Source organism: Balaenoptera acutorostrata, chromosome 2, assembly GCF_949987535.1.
Source record: "Balaenoptera acutorostrata chromosome 2, mBalAcu1.1, whole genome shotgun sequence".
NCBI lineage: Eukaryota > Metazoa > Chordata > Mammalia > Artiodactyla > Balaenopteridae > Balaenoptera > Balaenoptera acutorostrata.
In genome coordinates, this window is record NC_080065.1 from 32,706,458 (window position 1) to 32,729,320 (window position 22,863).

Here is a 22,863-nt window from a genome sequence, read left to right on the forward strand (position 1 = left end):
CTGGTGGTGGAACATGACCTAGAGATGTAAATGGAGCTCTCGCACTGCAGGTTCTGGAGCAGGCAAGGGTGGAACTTCACACTGAAAGCAGAGACTGCCTGGGATTCTGCCAGAAGAAGAAAGAATGTACTGGAAGCTCCTCTCCCCAAGAGCCTTCCAAGTCTTATAATTCTAGTGATCGCCCAACCATCTTCAGATCATTCTGAGGCTGCTTTTGCCCTGCACATTACCATGTCCTCCAGCTATAGCTTTTGTGAGACGGATCTGAAGTCTCTGATCTCGGACTCTGGATACACCATCAAGATACCTCTCTTAATGCAGCCCAGGATGTCAAAGCCATTTTGTATGGGCATAAGTACACACACACACACACACACACACACACACACGAACCCACACCTGCAGATTTTGAGGAGTCTGAGGTAACCAAAAGAAAGTGATGACATATTAAACTTACAAATAACTAAAGCTTCTAAGCCTTTGTTTCATGTGCTTTAGTTCAACCACATTTCCACCTATCTTAACAGAGGCCACTTTTTAAAAATATTAAAGTACAGGTATTTACATATAACCCTATTAAATTCATCTTTCAAATATGTTTTTGTATTCTATTGTCATGGTGTTAAAAGAAAATTTATAACCCAATTCTACCATCTAGTACACGTGTATTGTCTACTTACATGGTGGCGTAGCTGTCCTGGTCTCAGAGCCCTGGGACAGGAAGGGTCCTCACTCCCTCCTGGGAAACTCCTGGAGCCTCGAACCATCTGCCCTCTCCTGTAGCAGCATCTGTGCTCCCCTGCAAGTCCTCATCTAATTTAAAACAAAAGAGTTCATCTGATTTTAAATCTCCCAAAGGAGGCTATCCCTTTCAGGACTCTGTGCATTCAACCCAAATACCACTCTTGAAAAGCCAACCCTCAAGAGGCCATCATGTCACATGATGAACAGCTGAGCCAACCTTTCTACCAGGCAATGGTTCTGACGTACATCATTGCACTTTTGGTGTATGTTAGATTACAAGATTCGGGGATCACCCAGAACTCATTTTAAAACTGTCAAAAAATAATATAGTATTTCCTATGAAAAGAAAGGGAAGCTGATGCTATTTTCTTCTAAAATAAATATATCACCAGTGATGTCTCAATGAAGGGATTACCTGGGTAAAGATGGTCAAGGAAACAAAATGTCCATTAACACATGGTACAGGCAAAGGGTTAGGGTTCCGGCACACCTAAGATGAATGAGAGAGCAGTGAAGCTGGGGAAGTTCACTACTTTACCATGAAGTTTTCTTCTCTTTCTTCCCCTGAATAGGTCTCCTCCTCCTTCTTGCCTGGTTGTCAATGTCCACTTATTTCAAAGATCCATTTCTTCCTCTTTAACAAAGACTGATATTTTAGACTAATTCATGAGAAAAACCCGAAAGCGGGCCACTATCTCTTCTAAATCATAGGTCAAGGAGGTATCAGCATGGACTGCTTGAAACAGCTACTTCCAGAATCATTTGCTGCCAACATAACATTGGCCTCAGTGGACGTTCACGTCATCCATGCCCACCTTCTCTCCACCCTCATCCAACTCACACACCAAATTGTCACCCTCTTCAACATCTCCCACTATTTGCACCATCTCCTCTCTTTTTGGCACTAAATATGACTATGTTCTCCAGCTCTCGCGTCTATGAGATGAATCTGAATCTTATCCTAGTTGCTCTCCTCTGGACAACAATGTGACATTTTACAGGGTTATTCATGATATCTTCACGCTACCCTTGGGAACAAGGTAAACAAATATGGACTGAATGACAAGTGAATTTGTAACCAGCAGAGTGAGGTTTGCAAACACAGAAGATTCATGACATGAATTATTTATTTTCCCTCTCCCTTAATGGGCTGTTAGCTATAGAAAATACTGACTATGTCTCTCTTACTTCTGTGATACAAAACATCAACAAAGAAATTCAAAGAGAGAGATAGAATTCATGTGAATTATAATTGTGGTTGGCACAATGTTGGAAGAAATTTGAATTAAATTATTCTTAATAAGAAAAATAGGACTCAATAACAAGGTTAGGATATTAATAATAGGTCACAATAGGTAATAATAGCTAATATTATTGAAGGTCTACTGTGAGGCAGGCACTGTGCTGAGTGCTTTACAGGCATTATCTCATTTAGTCTCATAACTCTGTGAAGTAAGTACTCTTAAGATGGCCATTTACGCATCATGAAAATGACAAGTAGAGAGATTATGTAACTTGCCCAAAGTCACACAGCTGGTAAATTATAGACATAGACTAGGAACCCAATATGAACACCCAAAGCAATCCTCTTACCTAGTTTGCTCAACTTGAAGTACAAATAACCCATTGCATAATCCCAGGATGGAAGAAGTATGACTTAGCAATGTTGAAAAATAAAAGCAGAAGGGTTTTGGTCAAAGTGAATTGAATCTAATTTGCTGTGTGAAGTGTCCCCTGAAGAGCCCAGTGTGCTCAGAGCATCATTGGTAGGAAGGGAGATGCTGACTTTCCTCTGATCGGTGTTGGTTAGACCTCACCGGCAATTCTGTGTGCAGTTCCTGGCCACACACTTGAATATATGCACGGTGTATGTATGCAGAGGAACTGATATATATATTCAGAAAGGAGGAAACTCAAAACCCCATAGTCTTAGCCTTAAGTAGAGAAACTTCCAATGTAAGGGGCAAAGGAGCCATCTCCAACTATTTGAAAAGCTGTCCAGATGAAGTAGCTTCTCTGTGGTCCCCAGGGATGAACCAACACTAGTGGTGAATGTTGCAGCGTGGCAGATCTCAGCTGACCATGAGAAGCTACAAGCTCCCTGTTGCCAGAAGTATTCTGACAGATGCAGGGTACCATGCGGTACCATGAAGGGAACCTAGAACTTTACCCTTTTGTCCTCCTCCGACTGTAGTTTTACCTCTACTGAATCAGCTCCTCAGCTCTGCAACCCCAACTTCCATCTCCACAAAGGGCCCTTTCAGTGTGGTCTTCATCACGTGTGGATCTCACCTTTCTTTAAAGCACTTTGAGGAGGCTCATCCCATTGTTTGAGCACCCCCTATTTCCTTGCACTAGAATTCCTACCCATGGTGTCCATTACCGTACTCCAGCCACTTAGCTGTTACCCTGTCCAGGCCAACCTGGGGCTGTCTAAGGGAGGATTAAATAGGAGTAGAGGAGATACAGACAGTGGACGAAGCATTTGTCTAGATGACTACATGGCCCAGCCCATCTCTGAAGTTCTCCTGGGAGAGCTCCTCCTCCCAACCTCCCATGCTATACTGATGGCAGCATCTGTGGTTCTCCTGGACTCCTATTCTCAGAACTGGGGCTGTATCCTTGTCTCTTCATCCTTTTCCCCCCTTCACACCCAATCTTACTGATCACTTCTTACAAATATCTCTCACATCTCTCCTTTCCTTTCAGTGCCCACTCATCACCCTATTTCAAAATCCTTCTTCTAGACTCTTGCAATGGTCCTCATTTGACCCCCCTACTTTCTGTATCTTCTCCGAAAGCCTCCATCGTTCTACCCCAATCCAGCCTCTACACTATTCACAAAATAATCTTTCTGAATCTTTACTTAAGCATCTCACATTTTTGTTTAAAAACCTTCCCTCTGCCTCCTTGTTAGCAAATAAATTCCACACCTCTTAGGATGTTATTTAGAATCTGATTCTACCTTTCTATGCTTATCATCTTTTTCTCACACTCAACTTGACACAGCTTCCCTCAGCATGGCTTCTGGTACTTATTAGATACTCAATAAATACGAAATGGATTAATGAGTGAAGAAGAATGTCTCCTTTTAACAGAAATTCTAGCAGGTGTAGAATACCTTTTTACAGTAAAGATGTTCCTACAACCTTATATGTCCCTTATTCTAGATCTGTGGAGAGAACCGATTTAATCTTTTCAATATTATTTGTGTGTGTGTATGTGTGTGTGTCTGTGTCTGTGTGTCTGTGTCTGTGTCTGTGTGTGTGCAAGGAGGGTCACTTTCCTCCTGCCCAAATGGCCCCCTGCAGCTCTGGAGGAGGGAGGCTGAGTGACATCAGGGTACATCTGCTAGAGGCTGAATGACTCACGAAGCTAATGAGAACCAAGAATTCTATTATAATCACCTCCTTTTAGCGCTGGGAGCCTAGTCTAGCCCTGAACAGCTCAGTGCAGCAACCCCCGCTGTCTGGGCTCCCTCAGGCTCCTCCCCTGCTCCTACCCTTTTTTTCTCTAAATAAAAGGTGCCCTAACTCTGCTTCCAACACCTTTTGCAACTTATTCTGTCTCCTGCTGTACTTAGCTGGCACGTTTGACTTAGTAAGAAATTTACGCTGCCTGTTGGATAGCTCCTTCCACCTCCAAAGTTTTCTCTGCCATGTTCTCTGGTACAGACTTAGAGCACCCTCTGTTACTCAAGGCATCACCAAAGATTCTGTTGAGCCAGGGCTAAACAAATCTACTAGCACATTCACTGTCAGATTCTTAGCAGAAGGACAGAGGGAAACGTTGTTTTCAAGCGTGTGTCAAAACAAATCTGGAAAGAGATGCCACTAGCATCTTGTGGCCACAGTTCAAAGCCCCACAAGGGCCTCACAGGGCTCAAAGCAGCACTCCGAGCACTTGAGCTCCAAACAAACACTGTTGTGTCTTTGCTCACTTCACGGCTAACCGCAGGGAGACAGCGACACTGAGCGCTGTCTGAAGCAGCCTCACCTTGTTATGCGCCCCACAAACCAGGCTGAAACCACAACATCCTTGTGTTCTGCATGGGGCAGACTGCGCCATGGACTCCCAAGGGTGAGAGCTGAGCCTTCTCCCACCAATGTCACCCCCTTTTGAGCCCCTTTCACGGTAATTCTCCTATAAATCAAGGAGAGCTTTTGCCACCATGCTCCTTGCAAAAGGGTCCGCAGGAAGAGTGCCCTGGATGGAAGACATCTCTTAGCTTCTCGTGCTCCAGGAGAACTTTACAACTTCTTTCTGAATGGAGCAACTCTAAAAATATGCTGCACTTATTTCTTTCAGAGGACAACTTCCTCCAAGCTGATAACCATGTTTCTAAATATTGCGTTTTCCTAGGGGAGGCGGGAGAGATAACAAGCTGGTAGTAATAAATACTTCTTGGGTATTTGACAAGTGCCAGCCACTCTTCTAAGCACTTTCTAAGAATTAACTCATTTAATTCTCATCTATAGGCAGCCTTGGAATGTAGGTATATACCTATCCTCATTATAAAGCAGAGGAAGCTAAGGCGTGAAGGGGGTAAGGAGCTCACTTAACTTGCACAGCTGGTAAGAGGCTAGGATTCCTACCTGGGGGGGAAGCAATCTGTTTCCAGGGTCTTTGCCCTTGACCCTTGGACCGCGCTGCTTCTCTGTCATGTGGGCATCAGGTAGAGGCATCCCAAGGTATAACCACGTGTGTAAAATTCCCAATAGTTCCTTCAGCTAAGGATTCAGCCCTCTGCCCTTTGAGCAATGCCTCCTTACTGATAGAAATTTGCCACCAGGGGCCTTGCCTTATGCAATCTGCTGCCATTGACTTACATACCTGACTTTTGTGTGGTATGTCAGGTATTTTTTGTGGTATGTCTGTGTTCCCAATTTCTCTGTCCTTCGTCCCCCCCTCCTCCTTCAGATTCCATATGTCTTATCACGGTAGCTCTCTCTCTGACCTTCAACCTGACCGCGTGTGATCTAGCCCCCCAGTTCAGCAGGAAGGGTCTAAACCCTCTGTCCTGACAAAAACACCTGAGGTCAGAGGGACAGATGAGGCCCCAGAACACACCTCCCAAGCTAAGCCCTCGACTGCAGAGGAGCCGTGCTAGAAGGACTTGGCAGGTATTTAAAAAATACAGAGCAGGTCAGGGTATTTTTGTAATGGCTTCTTAGTCTATCTTTAATTTTCCCACTTTTCAAAGACAGCACAGGATAGATTTCACTTCTCTTTAGTCTACTACCAGAAAACAGAGCACAAGTGCTGTGACAAACAGCAATTAGCACTCATCCTCCATGCTGGAGAGGCCACAGGGCATGGCGAGGACTGTCACACACTAATTGGCTGCGACCAAATATTACCTGGCAGTGCCGTGGGAAGCCAGAAATTCTGAACCTCATGCAAAATCTCTTAAATTGTAAATATTGACAACTAGTTCAAATAGTTTAAAACGTTGTGTGGGTCAACTCTGTCTAAGCCAGACGATTACGTTCGTGGGCCTTGCGTGTATTCCTATCAGTTTTCCGCGGTCAGGTTTCCCAGAGGGGCTCACTCCAAGCAAGTCAGAGGGCTGGTCGTGGTAGCAAGAGTAGAGGCTGCTGCCAAGCCCTGCGTTTCACAGCTTCAAGTACACCCTGAGCCACGGCCACCACTAGCTCGTTCGGCACCAGGCACCGTCTGGGAGACACCCCGCCCTGCGGCCTGATGTGGCACCATGGCAGCCCACGGCAGATCTAGTTCAAGGCTAACAGAGCTCACCCTCACTCTCCTCTCAGCTGGTTGCGTTTTCACAGTGCACAAACTGCCCAACCGTGCACAGCAGCCTTGACGTGGTCCCATCCAGCACAACTGGACACTCCAACCATGTGGACGAAAAGAAAAAATAATCTGAAGAAGGAAGGCAGTCAGTGGCCACGGTTCTCCAGCTATCCTTCTGCAAATCCTGGGCTGCCAGGCATTCGACCTCCCGGGAGACTAGGAGTGCATGGCTAGACCAAGATCAGAGGTACCACCCTCTCTGCAGCCCGTCTTCTTCTCGCCTGCATCTCCCGTCTATGCTAGACACGGAAGGGTAGAAGAGAGCTATGCGTGAGACAGATAAGGCTGAGCCTCGAAGAAACCTGGAGGTGGTGAACTAGGGCAGATCCGAGAAGGAGGACACAAAGCCGCCCACCATCTGCCCAGGCATTTGCCCACACATTCCCTGGATTAGGGATTGTTTAGCCATGCGCCTCTTACCAAACTCTCAATTTCACCTGCAAGACTAAATTGAAATGGAAGAGCCAGCACGGCTTCCTGTCGCCACCCCTCCCCCTATGTCTAGGAACAGGCAAGACCACGGAGGTAGTGATTATTAACAACGCATGTATCAATTGTGACCACACTGTTGTTCTGGAAACCACAGCTGGTGGATCGCTCCCCAAATTGGCTGCAGACTCACTTCGTAAGGCGCCCCCTTCTTTTAGCAGAAATTCCCAGAGACAGAAGAGCACGGTCAGGAGATGTTTTCTCCATGGCTACCCCATCACCCTGTCCCCTTTCATTGCCACCATCACACCACTTTCACCCTTTGGGGAAATAAAATAATATTTTATGAAAATAAAATGTATCTTTTGAAAAGCTTGATACTTATTCTAGGGGCTCTGTGGGCGAAGGCACTCCCGCTGTGCTCCTCCCATCCTCTGGTTCCCCACCTCCATCCCGGTACTCCCACCCACCCACCGACACCAAACATCCCCACCATGAAGCCCGTGACTGAGCAGCCGGCTGGCCCCCTGCCCAGGGAGGCTCCTCAAGAACTGAGTAGGTGGTAACTGTTTGGCCATGGAACCCTCTTATTTAGGTCCCAGAGCCCAGAAAGGTCCAGGCAATAAACCATTATTTCTCATGAACCTAGAGTTTCTGCTGGGGGTGTAGCAGGAACCCTAACATAAACTTGGGGTTTATGAGACTCAGAAGCCCATTGGCAGAAGATAAAATCCTGAGATAAAATGTACCTTGAGCATAGAAGGAGCTAGAGCAGGTAGATTCAATAACAGTGAAATGGCCGTGAACTCAAGACAGAGGGTACTGTAAGTAAATGCTACAAGGGCTGTTTCACAAGAACCCTGGGACACGGTGCTTCTAAAAGAGAATGACACCAAAAGAAGACTAAGTTCTTTGCTCCTCTCCAGGAGAAAGCCCTGCAGCCTCGATCCCTTCCACTCCCCACATACGCTAAGGCTCCGGTGTCCCAGATGCAGCTGGAGACAGATGCCCACTAGGAGAAAGAAGATACTCTGCAGAAAAGGAAAAGAAAATCCCTGACAGGAGGGGTGGTGCTCAGAGGAAGGGGCCAAAGTCAGGGAAAAGAAAGAAACGGCAGATTTTTGGTGGCCCACCTCGTTGGTTTGAGAGCACATGTAAAAACTGCCTCTACCCTCCCAAAGATTCCCCAGAATACTTGGGCAACCTTTTTCAGGAGGCTGGTGGTCCTGAGAGAGTAGGTGGGTTCAAGGCCCAGAGAAGTTTGAATTATTGTTCTTATCAAACTATTTAGACCTGTAAGGTGGCAACATCTGGAGAAACTAGATTTAAAAGATTCATGTACTTTAACCTTCAGAGCCTGTATAAAACTTCCATATGTTTTCAATTTAGCCTGTATGAAACGTTTCCTAAGAATAAGTTGTACTATATACAGTGGATCACTGAGGGAGAAGGGGATTCTTGCCCTAGGAAGATTTCCAGGAAGCGAGAGGGCGGTGAAGTTGCTCCATTTCTATCCTCCAGAGGTAGAGCTGCCTCCCTTACTCCATGAAACTTGTCCCCCGTCTTGGTGTCAGCAGATCCAGTGTGGACTCTGAAACTGAGATGTTCCAAAATGGCTTGCCAGCTCTCTGACTTACAAGAAACTCAAGAACTCTTGTATTACAAGAAGTTGAATCAGTCGTAACATTTTAAATGCAATTTTCTGGTTCTGGGAAATCGTATAGTATTGCAAAATGAACAGGGGAATGATAATCACAGTTCAAACTATGGGTATGTTACAGAAAATGTTCAAAGGTGCCCCATGACCAATGACTCACTCTGTCTGCCCTGTCAAAGCGTCCCTTGTCAGATTAAAATCCCATTGACATCATTACATTTTCATATCCTCAAAAAGGAAGTTGTGTGGCTTGGAAAGTTCTCCTTTTCCACCATGCTGCTTAACCTGGAGTACACTAACATGACAAAGTCAGGAGACGTGTGTGAGGAGAACACGTGGAACCCCTGGGCTGCCATCTCCCTGGAGATTTGTGGGTAGAAAGTAATCTCTATATTTGCAGCAAGTTGCTCTTAATTTTTTTTAATAGATAATGCATGCTCATGGAAAAGTTCAAAGCTTATAAGAATATATGGTCAAAAGCCAGTTCCCATATCCGTTCTCTCTGCCAGTCCCACAATGTACCACCCAAGAGTCAACTACCTTTACTAATTTCTTAATTATCCTTCTGGAGAAGATATTTGATCGATACAACCCTTCTCAGTTTAACACAGATTGCAAGTGATTTAAAACAGTGATTTTCAAATGGTAATGCATGTATGAATCACCCAGGGATCTTATTAAAATGCAGATTCTGATTGAGTCCATCTTGAGTAGGGCTAAGATTCTGCACTTCTAACAGGCTCCAAGGTGATGCCAAGGCTGCTGGTCCCTGGATCACGCATTGAATAGCAAGTATTTAGAACACTGTATTGACTCTAATACATCCTGGTAGAACATGAATTAGTACTTCCTTTTTGGAAAGTGATCTGACAACATTTATTAAAATTAAAAATATTTGAAGTCATCAACCCAGCAATTCCATTCTGAGGCTCTAGCCCAGAGGGAACAAACTATACATAACGTTTCAAGCTAAAACAGGAGACTTTGATGTACTTAGAACATGGTCTTCCTCTCTTAATTGCTTTAAAATGGCTTTGGTATGAATGTTCAAGAAGCTTTTCTTAGCTCATTGGTGCTTACATGGTACCTCCCATTTTGGTTGCTTTCAGCAGAAAAAAAAAAAAACAGATAGTGAAGTTTGATATCTCAATAATGACCAGAGAGGACATGATTTGAGATTCCCAAAATCAGTTGCTCCTAAGGCTAGTCTCCATAACTGATTAAATCCCCTTGAAGTCTTCATTGAGTAGTATCATCCATTCCTCTTCATATAGCACAGAAGTTGTCACCTGTCCATAACAGCGCTCTTTTCAAAGCTTGTTCTCCCCCAAAGAAATAAACACCAAATTAGCAGTATCTATCCCATATCACGGTGCAGAATGTGGGGCAGGTTACCGAAGTATGTGAGGTGCACCTAATTTCGAGTCTTTTTATCCTCAGAGTTAAGAAACATTATTTTTTCCTCCCCACCACTTACCCACATCTGACTGCAATCAGACAGACACCTAAGATACACATACGGCAGATCAGCTAGAAAAAAATATGGCCACACTTGCATTTTGTTTTGAAGATTTTCAGATAATATCAAAGATTGCTTCCAAGCCACTGTTCTGGTTTTATAATCCAGGGCAATGCTTTAACTATTTCAGAAATGGAACCAGGTTTCTAGTTCTTTCTCCTTCCAAAATGCAGAGCAGATTTTAATTTGACTTCAATGACAAAATTGTTAGACCTAAACAAACATGTAATCTAATACGTTCAGTTATTATCACCCAAAATGTTTATTTATATGGCGAATTCAAAAGAACTAAGACATCTAGACATCCAGACATCCAAAACATCTGCTATCTGCTTCCTTCTTTTTCTGAGAAGTTTCCTACATAAAGGACATTTCTAGTCAAAGTTTAGGACAAAGATAGTCTTCCTTGTCTCATTTTTCTTGTCACCTGCATTAACTTTTCTCACAATAGTGCTGATGGGCAGCATACTGTTTACTCGTGGTTTGCTAAGGTGAGTCTGTAAAAGTTGATGTTCTGAGGGCTTCAGACACCTACCAGATGTAAACATTTAGTCTTCCTTGGCAAATAACTTTGTGTCCCTCCCTCCATCTGTGGGAAACATCTAGTAGAAAAAGAGTCCCCAAGCCTGTCTGAATAAGATAATGGGAGCCATCACCACGGCAATTGGAAGAACCATAGCCGCTGATCCATCATAACTTTCCCTTCCAGCCAAATATTACACTGCCCCTGTGCAGTAAGTATCGAGGGCCCCCCATCCCCAACAAAGTATTAGCCTCGATAGGTTAAGAAGACACCAGGGAGATAAAGTCCCACTCTGACTTTTCCCCAGCACCTTAAGAATATTAAAGTCAATTGGGAATTCAGAGTTCTACACCTGTTGCTGGTTCCTGGAAATGCAGCTGAAGAGTACTGCAGGGGAACCTAGGGTGATCCGTGGATCGGGAGGGACAACCCATGATAAGACATAAGATTTAGCACGTACAAGCCATGCGTTTTACAACTTGAGTGCCCCCTGTCTTATAACTTCATTGCATGGTACATAGTAATTTGTATGATTTACTAGGGTTTCCTTTCTGAATTAAGGACAAGAATAAGCAATATGACATTCTCCAAGCAGTACAATTCTATTGTTTATAAATATTAAGGACAAACATTTACAGGAACTAGGGTGACAAAAGTGCTTCTTGATCAAAGGACAGTTTTCATAAATTAGCTTTTTTCCCACAAGTTAACATCTCTGAAATTGGAATTAATGTCATCTAGATTTGGTGCATTGCAATAAATAATACCAAATTCACATACGAATGTTTTTGGTTCTAAAGCAATTATAAGTACTTGTAAAATAAGTTGTTCTCTTAATTATACCATCTTAGGTTTTTGGTTTGTTTGTTTTAAATGTATTGACCTAGGAAGTATTTTATTTATTGATACTACCTAATTAAACATCCTTCTAGCTTACCTAATTGACCAACATTCTGAAGTATTTGGTGCCACACTAAAGATATTTTCCTTTAAAGGTAATTTTTACTGTTACCATTGTTGTCTATCTGTTTCCTTCTTGGCTTGAAGCCTGACTGGCTGGGTCATTCTACCCAATTCCATTGAATGGATTGCAACTCATACTGCATCACTTTGGAAGAAGAGCTATGTAACCCTAACTTTATTCCTCCTTGTTTTCAAATGTTACACAGATTTTTATTGTGAGAGCAGAGCTACTTCTTACACAAGTAGCATTGTGCTTAGCAGAACACTGGCCTGACCTACTTTGATGGGAATGGGTTGTACGATTGCAAATCACTTACAAACACTGGCTGACCTCTTTCCAATTATATAAGGTTTCTCTGAAACACTTACGGAGAGGGCACATGAATTAAAATGATTATGAAATTGCCTCTTCAATTAGACAGAAGCAAAATGACAGAAAATTCTACTATAAAAGTCTATTCTACTCTGCTATTCAGATGGTGACATCTTTTCTCTATTCCTCTTTTTTCTCCTTGTGTGTTCTTAATGATTCATTAAGAATTATCCTTAAGAACCAAATTGCTCCTTTAGTCAACTCTTACTTCCTCTTAAGTGACCAGTTTAATTCATCTTACTAGAATGATGACTCATAGCTGAATGAATTTATTTAATCCCAGAATTAAAAAGCTGTTTGCAGGACTTGAACAAATTATCTGGCAGAGTTGTTTCTTTGTTTTTTGTTTTTGTTTTTGTTTTTTAGTATCATGTGAGACACTGCCCAAATATCACTTTTTGGATCCTGAACACTGCTGCACATAAAATATTCTTTATTTAGGACACATGGAAATACAACTCAAAATGGTACTAGATTAAGCTTTTGGAGGGTCTAGTGTTTGTAAGTTCTAGAATTACCCAGATAAATCATCCATCCATCCATTTTTATTATATAATTACCAAAGTGCTAATTACATGTATTTTGGGTGTTCCCTTATTGGGGAAAATGTTTCTAACACCTATAAACCACAAGCAGAGTGTCAGATTAAACAAACTCTTTGTTCCCGCAGTTCGTTCAAGAACAATTTGTATCCGTAAGCAAAACTTGATATCAACATGGTTCTGGCCCAAAGTGCTGACTTAGAACAGATGCTGGTTAACAGCTCAAAAGGTAAAGGGTCTACAGAAATAAAGGGTTTAGGATTAACTGGACTTCAAAAACGAAGCAGAAGAGAAATGTGGGGAATCCTTTTCATTTCAATTCAAAATTGGCTCAAGATTTTTATTGTTCTTCTTGCCTAGAAAACAAGATCAAACCCTACACATTTGAACTCAGTCTCATAGCGTACTACTACTTCAAAGTGGCCCAACCCAAATCAACTTCTGGTACATCACAAAAATAAAAGCTGATGTGTCAAGATAGAACTGTTTTCTAAACTACATAAACAGGAAAACCTAATCTCTCTGAAGTTTCCTACCTGAACACTTTTTGTTGTTGTTCAGCAAACCTGTTGGTAAATCAAGATGTTGCCTGCAATGGTTGAGATATTGCTTCTTTGACATAGTCACTCGCAGAGTAACTCATAGTAATCATAGCAAGATAACAAGATGGGAATAGTTGTAGCCAATCAGACCTCAGCCAGTTGTCTTATCTGCAATTGTGTTATCTGCAAAAAAAGAGGGAAGGGACTGAAGAGGAAGAAAGAGGAGCAAAAACGTGTTTAAGACTATGTCTTGCTTTCATTAATTGAAATATGAATGAGAGGGCATATTGAAACAGGTTGATTAACAATTTTCTTTTTAAACTCAAAGTCAATCCATTTATTTTCATATTTAAAAATTTTATATAAAAAGCTACCTTGTCCCTGGAAAAACTGAAAAATTGTTATTTTCTACTTGTTTCATTGAAATAATATCAACATATGCATTTGCCCTCATGGAAGGTGCAGGGGTATTTTTTTCAGATTATAACAAATACGGTAGGACTCTCAAGAGTCAGTGCTGATGGGCATTTGCTGACATCCCAAATCCCATTCTGTGATCTTAAACTAAGCAGGAGCAGAAGAATTTGGAGAGACATTGGAAAACCATTCAGAGAGCTAACGGGCTGGGAGATGACAAGGCAATAAAAACATAAAGGATTTGAGGTGTGCACATAATTTATGTTATGTTCTTCGTATATGTGAAGGCTCCTCTGAAAACCAGTCAGTAGCAACTCTTGATGTTTACTGACCTCAACGAAAGAAAATGAGCCTAAACTCTGCATGAAGGAATTAGCTTAACTCTCTTTACTCAGTGAACTTTTCATGAGGAATTAAACTATCACTAGAAGACCTCTAATGAAGTTCCATATGGTTATGATTCTGTGACTCCTACTTGACAAAAAAACTACAAATATTCACCCATGCATTCATTTTCTCAATACCTATTGAGTACCAATTGTGCACCAGGTACTATGATAGTGCTATAGAAATGGACAAGGCATCAAGCTTTTTTTCAGAAACTCCCCACTTAGTGAAGGACACTGACCAATAAACAGATCATTACTCCTCATTACCATGAGCACTTAGGAGGCAATGGGAATGCAGCAGAGGGACGACTGAAGTGTGTATGTGTTCAATATAAGAGGACCATCTAGCATTGGAGTCAAAGTAGCTTATGGAGTCTGTTTCTCCAAGATAGAATTCAGTTTTCTCTTACTGGGATGCTTTTGAGAGAGTCTTTCTAGGTCCAGACTAACTTTTAGAGTTTGGCTCATTCCAAGGTATAAACATCATCTCTAAATTGTGTTCTTTGGGACAGATTAGTATAGCACTTAAGAGGATGGGTTTGGAATCATACAGATCTGCATTCTCCTTAAAATAGCAGTGTGGTCCTGGGAAGTTATTTAACATCTCAAAGTCTCAGTCCCCTACTAACTAAGGTTGTAACAATTAAATGAGATAAAACAAGGTGCTCAGCACGTATTAGCAATGATGGTGGTGATGACTGTCTGCTAGCATTAATAATGAATTCTTACTTTGCATCATAGTCAATCCCTTAAATGTTTCATAAACAAACATTTCTTGTAATTGCAAAACATCTACCTAGAAAGTTGAGGGAAAGGAGTAGGTGGCACCGGTTTCTTTTTTCAGTGTTAATCAGAGAAAGACTGAAAGTGATGCTTTATGACTAAACTTTTGAAGAAATGAGACTATTCAAGTTGATGAAGTCTTTGTCTGGAGTTGGTGGGTAGTGTTAAGTACATACTTCCAATATTCTTTTTTATTATTGTAACTAAATTTTTGATTAAATTTTCCAAGTGATGAAATTTAAAATTTCCAAATAACTATAAATTTAAACATAGTGAAATATACTTTGGGATCTCATTTCTCTATTCATTTGTGAATGTGAAGCACAGTGATGAATTATCATCTTGAGGACCAAAAAGGAGAAAATGTTCTGCGCAACAGTGAGCCAAAATTGATGGGAAAACAAAAGGGGAAGAAAACTCTATCTACATTCACAGAAACTGACAATATGGGGGCTTCCCTGGTGGCGCAGTGGTTGAGAATCTGCCTGCCAATGCAGGGGACACGGGTTGGAGCCCTGGTCTGGGAAGATCCCACATGACGCGGAGCAACTAGGCCCGTGAGCCACAACTACTGAGCCTGCGCGTCTGGAGCCTGTGCTCCGCAACAAGAAAGGCCGCGATAGTGAGAGGCCCGCGCACCACGATGAAGAGTGGCTCCCGCTTGCCACAACTAGAGAAAGCCCTGGCACAGAAACGAAGACCCAACACGGCCAAAATTAAATAAATAAATAAATAAATAAATAATTTTTTAAAAAAGGAATTCCTTTTTAAAAAAACTGACAATATGACAATTTTTTTAAATCTTTTTTTTTTTTTTTTTTTTTTGCCAAGTGAGGGGCAAATAAAAATTCACATAAGAAGAAAAGATAACATATAGGAAATACTTGTCTACCATAAAGTGTTGAAATAAATTCAGATTGTAGCGAAGACTGCTTATTCCTACCCTCTTTCTGTCAGCAAGATGACTTTTTAAAATCATTCCAGAGATGGAGCAGCTTTGTTCCTTCTTCCCCAGCTACCCATCTCCTCCAGCCTTGTGGGGCCAGGTTAACTTGGAGACAATGCTAAAGGATTGCATCTGTTGTCAAAGGCAAGTTTGTGTGCCTGACACAGAGTGAGGCCAAACAAACCAAAACATAAGAGTTTGGAGCAGAGAAAGGTTTATTGCAGAGTCAAGCAAGGAGAATGGACAGCTTGTGCTCAAAAAATCCGAACTCTCCAATGGTTTTCAGGGAAGAATTTTTATAGGCAAAATTTGGGGTGAGGGCTGCAGGGGGCATGACTTTCTTCTGATTGATTGGTAACAGGGTAGTGTTCCATGAATCTCAATCATCAGCCTTCTGGTTCCAACCAGTCTGGGGTCTCAGTATGTAAGTACTATCCTCTACCTGGTTGGGGGCCTTATTTCCTGTAGAAGAACTCAAAGATATATTTCTATGTATATTCCTTGAGGAGGAAACCCAGACTCTGCTTTATTTTTCCATTTGTTTGGGGGTTTTTTTGTTGTTGTTTTGTTTGGTTTTGGTTTTGGATTTGGTGTTTTTTTGACTGCTCCTTCTTTGTTTCTGCATCCCCTCAGTTCCCTAATTAGAAACTGTTTGAATCTGCCCTTTGAAACTCAGGGAAGGTCTCAGAGGTTGTATGAAGCCTATTTCCTACAAAAAAGAAACAAGACAAGGAGAGGATTTGTACCCAAGAGGGCCCCCAGGGTCCTGCCTGATTTCAAAAATAATAGAATAAAGAGTAAAATCACTTAAAACTCATAACCTAATTTTTTTTTGTTTTTTACTAAAAAAAAGTTAATGTGAATTCAGTTACCAATATCTTGATATAAGACTAAGGGTTTTCGGGGTTGTTTTTTTTTTTGGTATAGGTTCTCTTATTGGAGTTTGGTATTGTTTCCCATGCACACTCCCAAGGCTTCATCCAATAATTTCCAGTTTATATTTCTTTTAAATGGACTAATAAGCTAATGATACTTGTGAAACTGAGTAAAGAATGTGTTTAGATGTTTATGATTTTTTCCTTACAATCATTAACCTTTGTCCTACACCTAATTTGATTGAAATATTTCAATGCAATGAATGAATCAATCAACTTTTTTTTGAATCACTCTGTTGACTGAAAAAAAATGCACAACATGAGAGTTGTGAGTTAAGTTTTATTTGGGGCAAAATGACGACTATAGGCCGGGAGACAGCATTTCAGATAGCTCTGAGAAACTGCTCCAAATAGGTAGGGGGGAAGGTCAGTATATATGTGATTTTGGTGAAGGGGGAGTGCATGCAATCAAGTACATAGTTTTTGAAGAAAGTTACTGCTAGTCACAAGGAGCAGATGTCACCATGAAGAATTCTAGTGCTTTTCTAGATATTAAGAGATGCAAGAATTGGGCTCATAAAATCTTCTCCTGAAAATATCTAACTATCTAAAGACCTGTTCTGCTAATTTTTCCCAGAGCACAGAGTGCCTCATTCCTATTCTCCACCCTGAACTCCTTTCAAGGGATGTTGAAAGTCAGCAGCTACAGCGGCTCTTGATTTAATCCTTATAGAGGTAGATGGCAAGTGCCAATTTGTGGTTGACAATTCAAATGTGTCTTCATAGAAATAACAATTTGTATATTGTATTAATAGTTCATCAGTTCATGTAGTGTGTAACTAACGTGTGTAATTACGATAAGTACATCTGGCACAAACAATGTGGCAAATACAATTTATCTTCGGTAAATAAACAGCTCTACTGGTCAGAGCATCTGGGATGGTCAGTGTGCCCTAAGTTTATGTTTACAGAGCAGACAGAGACCATTGGTTAATCTAAAGGGTTAGTTATGGGAAGTGTCTGTTATCAATGCTGTTATTACTGTCTGTTCTCCCTCTTTGCACACACCTAGGATAGAATGTACTAAACACTATAATCAAAAGAAGAGAGGACTGCTGAGTTTTGCCTTCTTGGATCAGTTTATCAGTTACTGATACTGCTGTACCTCCTGCATTTCATGTCAAATAACACGAGGAAACGTAAAGGGAGCAGTGCCAAATCTTCAATTAGACAAAGAAGAGAGTCCAAAGTAGAGGGACAGGATAAATAAGTTGCAGAAATAAACTTAGCCTTTTTAAGAATTTAAATTGTCACTCTTGAGTGTTCACTGCCCCCCATCTGTTTCTCCTTTACTATTGCTGATAACAAAACTGCTAGAAAATTAAAAGCTCAGATGCATCTTCTGATTTCTTTCTTCAGTGTATTCACATTTATTCTGTAACTCTACAGCAATGACTTTGGAGATCATCTAGTTCCTTGTTTTTCAGTCAAAAGCTCTTAAGAGTGAAATTTTCTCTTCAAAGGAAAATTTTAAAAAGAGTTGCAATATATCAAAAAATTATCAAGGGACCTGGACTAATTATAGAGGAAGCAGGTAGTGCTGTTGCCACCCTTTCTCCGTGTCCCCTGAGGACCTCCACAGAGGCCTAGAGCTCTGTGAAAGCCATCAAATACCTTTCATAACCTTGCTCCTGCCAAACAGCCAGTCTGAAACTAGTCACATCAAACACACACACACACACACACACACACACACACACACACACACACAGAGTAAAGGCATTGATAGCCAATATAATTTTACTGCAGATTTCTTGAGAATTTGGAGCAGAGCTATCATATGTTACAACACATCATAACATAGCCTAAGATTCTCAGTTTATCCAAAGTTTTACGCCATACGGCAGTTGTCACATCAGCTCAGTGTATCTTTCTCTGTCGTTCATCCCCCATCCCCTTCTCTTCTCTGGCTGCTCAAGTTGTCCACATCCACGCCCATGTTTCTCCCCACACACATACAACAGCCATTTCTTTCCTTAAGGAAAACAGAGCAAGTCACCTGTCCACCAATACTAACACCTGGTTCTCAGCCACACGTGGTCACCGTGCCTTGGACCAAGCGCCTGGAGAGCCAGCCACCATTCCTTCAGCTGCACACTAATCTTGTCCAATTTCTCAGACCCAAAGAGAACACCTCAGTGTCCTATTTTTCCAATATGCTTTCCACCACGCTTGTAGCTACCATGAAATAAAATGCAGTTTCAAAGAAGAGAGATCACTGTCCCCTGTGCATATCTGTGAGTTTATTACTTAATGTGAAAAGAGAGATCCCAATCTCCCTGGAGTCCCCTGAACAATATATAATTTTTCAAATCACATCATCTGAACTATGATTCATCTCTTCCTCTACTTGTGCTGTGATTCTAGCTAATCAGACTAGAATATTAAAATATGACTCTCTTGTTAGTAATACTTTGCCTAATTAGATATCAGAATGGGACTTTATGGGATATTCTCATGGAGATATTGCCCTCCCCTCTTTGCTCCTCTCAACTATTCGCTTAAAATATTTACACGCATGATAAATTAGAAACACATTTGACAAGATCAATGAAATTTACACAGACTTTTAACTAGACCAAGAAAAAAAGAGTGAAGACCCCAATTACTAAAATCAGGAATGGAAGAGGAGACATCACTATTGATCTTACAATAACAAAAGACTTATAAGGAAATACAATAAACAACTGTATGCCAATAAATTAGATAACCTTGATGGTGGACAAATTCCTAGAAATATGTAAACTACCAAAACTGACTCAAGAAGAAATAGAAAATCTGAATAACCCTAAACAAATAAAGAGACTGAATTAGTAATTTTAAAACTTCCCACAATGAAAAGCCCAGGCTTAAATGGCTTCACTGATAAATTCCACCAAACATTTAAAGATTGAATGATAATTCTTCACAAATTATTCCAAAAAATAGAAGAGGATGCAAGACTTTTCAATTTATTGTCTGATGCTGATATTACCCTATACCAAAACCAAACAAAGACATTGCAAGAAAACTACAGACAATGTTCAGTATGAATATATATGCAAAAATCCTCAGCAAAATACTGGCAAACTTGAATCCAGCAATATAATTAGGCCATAATCAAGGAATGGAAGTTTGGTTTAACATCTGAAAATTAATAAAAGTAATATATCATATTAGTAAAGTAAAGGACAAAACACATAATCACTTCAATAGATTCAGAAAAAGCATTTGACAAAACACGACATGCTTTCATGATTAAAATACTCAACACAGTAGGACTCAGAAGGAAACTAGTCAACCTGATAAAGGTTATCTAAGAAAAAGCCATAGCTAATGTCATGTTTAATTATGAAAGACTGAATGCTTTTCTCCTGTGATCAGGAAGACAAGGATGTCCACTCTCTCCAGTTGTATTCAGCATTGTACTGGAGATTCTAACCAAGGCAATTAGTCAAGTAAAAGAAATAAAAGTGTTTCAGATTGGAAAGAGAAAAGTAAAACCATCTATTCCCAAATGACATGATTTTGTATGTAGAAAATCCTTAGAAATCCACAAGAAAAAAATAACTATAAGAGCTAATGAGTTCAAAAAGATTGCAGGATATTCGATCAATATTCTGAAAGCAATTGTATTTTTTTAACATCTTTATTGGAGTATAATTGCTTTACAATGGTGTGTTAGTTTCTGCTTTATAACAAAGTGAATCAGTTATACATATACATATGTCCCCATATCTCTTCCTTCTTGTATCTCCCTCCCTCCCACCCTCCCTATCCCACCCCTCTAAGTGGTCACAAAGCACCAAGTTGATCTCCCTGTGCTATGTGGCTGCTTCCCACTAGCTATCTATTTTACATTTGGTAGTGTATATATGTCCATGCCACTCTCTCACTTTGTCCCAGCTTACCCTTCCAGCAATTGTATTTTTATACAAGCAATTAACAATATGAAAAGGAAATTAAGAAGTCCATTTACAAGACCATCAAAGAGATTAAAAGACTTTGGAATAAAAATAAAGTGTAAAAAAAGAGTGTAAGACTTTTACACTGAAAACTACAAAACATTGTTGAAAGAAATTAATAAAAACCTTAAAATGGAAAAACACCTTTTATTAACGTATTGGGAGACTTAATATTGTGAAGATGTCAATACTCCCCAAGTAGATGTTTAGTCAGCTTAATCCTATCAGATTTCAGCCTCCTTATTTGTAGAAATTGGCAAGCTGAAGTGGACCCTAAAATTCATATGGAAATGCAAGTGTCCCAGAATAGCCAAAACAATGAAAAAAAAGAACAAAACTAGAGGACTCATACTTCCTGATTTCAAAGCTTACCACATAGCTACAGTAATAAAAACAGTGTAGTACTGGCCATGGAAAATAACCTTATACAGTATTTATGGTTAATTGATTTCAGGCAAGAATGCCAAGACAAATGAAAGGAGAAAGAATAGTCTTTTCGACAAATAGCCTTTCCAAAGATGGTATATACATATGCAAAAAAATGAGGTTCTTTTTCATTTTGTATATGGTAGAATTCTGCCTAGAGAAATGGTGAGAACTTTGGGACAGCTGTTATATTCTTAGACTCCATCAATAAGACTTTTCAGTAAGAGATCCAAAGGCTGCCACTAGCCTGGCCTGGAGTGAGGGTGAGGGGTGATGAGAGGTGATGGAAGGGCTTGGATGAAAGGGGTGAGAGTATACAGATAAGGATCAGCAGTGAGGAACACTCACATGTTCTCCAACTAAGCTGTGGAGGAGTTTCCATGACTGTCTCTAGAGAAGGTACCAAGTTAGGCAGGCTAACTTAGTTGGAAGTCCTGTTTCAGAGAGGGCCTTCTCTCCTTGTCTCATGCCTATGACAATGTTGCATGTGAGAACAATGATACATGTGACACAGAATGGAGGAAAGAGCAGGACAGCACAGCAGCCAGGATGGTGGTGGACCAGCCCTGCATCACTGGCCTTGGGGCTCAGGTATTCGGGAACACTGAGAGGATATAGCTGTCCTAATTCTTCTTTAGATGGAATTTATTTGGGAGTGGAGTGGGGAGAGTGTTGGCCATTCCCAGAGGAAATGAAAGCAGGTAGGAATGACCTTCAAGGACAATGGGGGTTTTGAGGTAATGTTTGCCAGTCAGGATCGATGGAGGCATGGGAAAGCAACTTGAGTTGAGTGGCTGTTAGTCAATTGCTCATTAGACTTCATTAGGAAATCTAAACAGGGAAAAGAAAGCTATGCTCCCTAAACTCCTTTTTTTTAAAAATTTCTTAAGATCCCTTTTCAAAATTTCATTTCCACTAAACTGTGAGAAAGAGATTAGCAGCATGTATTGAGGATAGGGAGGGGCCAGAAGCGCTAGCATTCAGGGTCAGCAGTCAAAGCTGCAACCAGCTCAGTCTGTTGGAAGGAGCTGGCAGAGAAAGAGAAAGGCAGTGGTTCTCCATCATTCCTGCATCCAGAATCTCCAGTGGACTCCCCAGCCCCACCCTAGCAGATGTTGAGGCTGCAAATCTAAGATAAGACTGGGCAGGCTAAGTCTTACATGTGCCACAGGTGAGTCTGATGCTCAGCCAGGATTGAGATCCACTAGAAAAGGAGATTCTAGAGAGGCACGGTCCCCAACCTTTTTGGCACCAGAGACAGGTTTCGTGGAAGACAATTTTCCCACGGACGGTGGGGTGGTGATGGTTCAGGCGGTAATGTGAGTGATGGGGCGTGATGGGGACCGGTACCGGTCCGAGGCCCGGGGGTTGGGGACCCCCGTTCTAGAGTCAGGGAGTCAGGAGCAACAGTGGAGGCTGAGCCCTTGACCTGACCTTTTTGTGTCCAACCTCCCACCTCCCACTTTAAGCCAAACAAGCACTTGTTCTTAACATCCTTGAGGTCACAGACCTCTTGGGAATTTGGAGAAACCTAGAGATCTTCTCCATGCTTTAAAAGAATCTATTCTAGTGTCTTCCACAAGATTTACTTTTCTTTACATACAACTATCTCCGGAAACTCAAACCATAGTTAAGCATGGGACCCAACTATCATTTAAACATATGAATTTTATTCTGAATTGGCAAGGTCAAATTTTTCACCGTTGGTAGACTAGGGACTCAAGGTAAAAACAAAACTGAGTTCCAAAAATAAAGGATCACATCTCTTGAACATCAAAGCATTCTTTGATGTTGGAAAAATAGTGCAATCTCCATGTGGACAGAAACAAAGATAAGTTGCAGTAGAAAGGGAAGGACATCCAAGGCTCAACAGAGCTCATCGGGAATCTCTTGTTTTCCAGAAGCTCTCACAGA